At 45.5% G+C, this 2,453-nt stretch overlaps 1 protein-coding gene and 1 pseudogene across 1 annotated transcript in view; one reads left to right on the forward strand and one right to left on the reverse strand.

Annotated features, from left to right (window-relative positions):
- Positions 1 to 2,453, reverse strand: part of TACR3 (tachykinin receptor 3) — a 122,094-nt gene that overhangs the window by 70,527 nt on the left and 49,114 nt on the right. The gene's annotated exons all lie outside the window — the stretch shown is intronic.
- LOC105548327 overlaps positions 1,655 to 2,453 on the forward strand; it is a 2,321-nt pseudogene continuing 1,522 nt past the window's right edge.

The raw sequence follows: 2,453 nt of genomic DNA on the forward strand, positions 1-2,453 counted from the left end.
TGAACCCATGAGTCCTGCTGCCTGGGATTGTGGGGAGGTGGTACGTGCACTCCCTTAGTCAGCCCCACTGATGTCTCAGTAGGTTGTGCACCACTCAAGGTCACTTGTTGTGAGTCCGGCACAGCACTATGACTCACGTAGGAGTTGCAGTCTTTGTGGCCTATACTGCATTTAAAGTTTATTTAGAGCCCCAGGGGACTTTAGCCCACTGTGGTGAGGCGCAGAGGAACTCAACTTCTGACCCATGGGATGGGTGACTCCCGTCTGGCTAGGGCTGGATTAAATATTCCCTCTATGCACAGGCATCAGCTAGATTCAGGTCAATTTTGCTTTCTCCTGTGACAGGGCAGCACTGAATTCCAAGCAATGTCTAACAATTGTTGTGTGCTCTCTCTCCCAAGGGCACAGATCCTCTCTCCATGCCACATGGCTGCTGCTGGGGATGGGATGGGGGTGTCACTGGCAATTCAAGACTGTCTTTACTACACTCTTCAGTGTCTCTTTCAGCTATATGACGTTAAAATCAGATATTGTGAGAGCTCTCGTGATTTTTGGTTCTTATGAAATGATTATTTTTTTGTGTGTAGATAGTTGTTACATTGGTGTCCTTCTGGAGTGATGATCAGTGGAGGCTTCTGTTTGACCATCCTGCTCCACCCCGTGTAGTCTTTTATGATTAAGAGTCTGGCTCAGAGTAGTGTATAGAATGGTTTTTCCCAATAGTCAAGATTAGTTTGCACTCATGTAGCCATGAGCCTTTTTTTTAATGTCTCATGTCCAATCTGTAATATCAAAGGTGTATTCTCTAGGAGACAACATATGAATAAACGGCCCATCCAGGGTAAAACTTCTGTGTTTTAAGTAATCATATGAAAAAATCCAAAATAACATGATTACTAGTAATAGCTGTATTGTAAACAATTCCAGACCAATATTTTGATTTTAGATAAAAAGAAAAAATTAAGAGAAGAACCAGCTATATTTTAAAATTTTATTATTTTCAGCAATATGCGTATTAGTGCCTAGATATCAACGGTCATACCAATAACTGACTGTAAAAAGAAATCCAAGGACAAAGAGATTTATTTGAGAAGTCCATGACATAAAGGGCCATTTCGTATTATTTTAGCCTAGAATACAAACCAAGAGGAAGACATATATACTGGAACTTTAAAATGTCTTACTTTTTTGAAGTATTCTAGAAGGGTTACACTCCCAGTCTGAATTAGTATTTCTACTTTGAAATTGTGGAGTAATGAAATCAAAAGGAAATGTTTTGCCTTACTCTCACCATTTATATAGAGACAAAATTTAAAAAAAATCCCTCTTCCTTTGTGTTCCCTCTGGGACACCGAATTCAAAAATAAAAGAAACACTCAGATTAAATTTTTGTCTCTTTCTAGAAAAACGTTACATGCATATGAAGAGAAACTATAATCTACAATTACTGGGTTTATTTTAATTTGTTTAGGAGTGCATAGTGAAATGTTTAAAAAATCTGAACTAATATGAAAGAAATAAAAGACAGAAACTAAGCAGGTACTATAGAGAAATTATTCTGAAATACACAGAACATAACACCAGTTATTTACTGTGATGATACCTAAGATATAGCGCTAAGAAATTATCCCAAGGTCCCGTCCCGTCCGGCCCCGTCCCGCCGCCCGCCAGCCAGCCATGAGCTCCACGAAGTTCAACAAGGGCCCCTCGTACGGGCTGTCGGCCGAGGTCAAGAACCGGCTCCTGTCCAAATATGACCCCCAGAAGGAGGCAGAGCTCCGCACCTGAATCGAGGGACTCACCGGCCTCTCCATCGGCCCTGACTTCCAGAAAGGCCTGAAGGACGGAACGATCTTATGCACACTCATGAACAAGCTACAGCCGGGCTCCGTCCCCAAGATCAACCGCTCCATGCAGAACTGGCACCAGCTAGAAAACCTGTCCAACTTCATCAAGGCCATGGTCAGCTACGGCATGAACCCCGTGGACCTGTTCGAGGCCAACGACCTGTTTGAGAGTGGGAACATGACACAGGTGCAGGTGTCTCTTCTCGCCCTGGCGGGGAAAGCCAAGACTAAGGGGCTGCAGAGCGGGGTGGACATCAGCGTCAAGTACTCGGAGAAGCAGGAGCGGAATTTCGATGACGCCACCATGAAGGCCGGCCAGTGTGTCATCGGGCTGCAGATGGGCACCAACAAATGCTCCAGCCAGTCGGGCATGACCGCGTACGGCACGAGGAGGCATCTCTATGACCCCAAGAACCATATCCTGCCCCCCATGGACCACTCGACCATTAGCCTCCAGGTGGGCACAAACAAGTGTGCGAGCCAGGTGGGCATGACGGCTCCTGGGACGCGGCGGCACATCTATGACACCAAGCTGGGAACCGACAAGTGTGACAACTCCTCCATGTCCCTGCAGATGGGCTACACGTAGGGCGCCAACCAGAGCGG

Source organism: Mandrillus leucophaeus, unplaced genomic scaffold, assembly GCF_000951045.1.
Source record: "Mandrillus leucophaeus isolate KB7577 unplaced genomic scaffold, Mleu.le_1.0 Scaffold409, whole genome shotgun sequence".
NCBI classification, from domain to species: Eukaryota; Metazoa; Chordata; class Mammalia; order Primates; family Cercopithecidae; genus Mandrillus; species Mandrillus leucophaeus.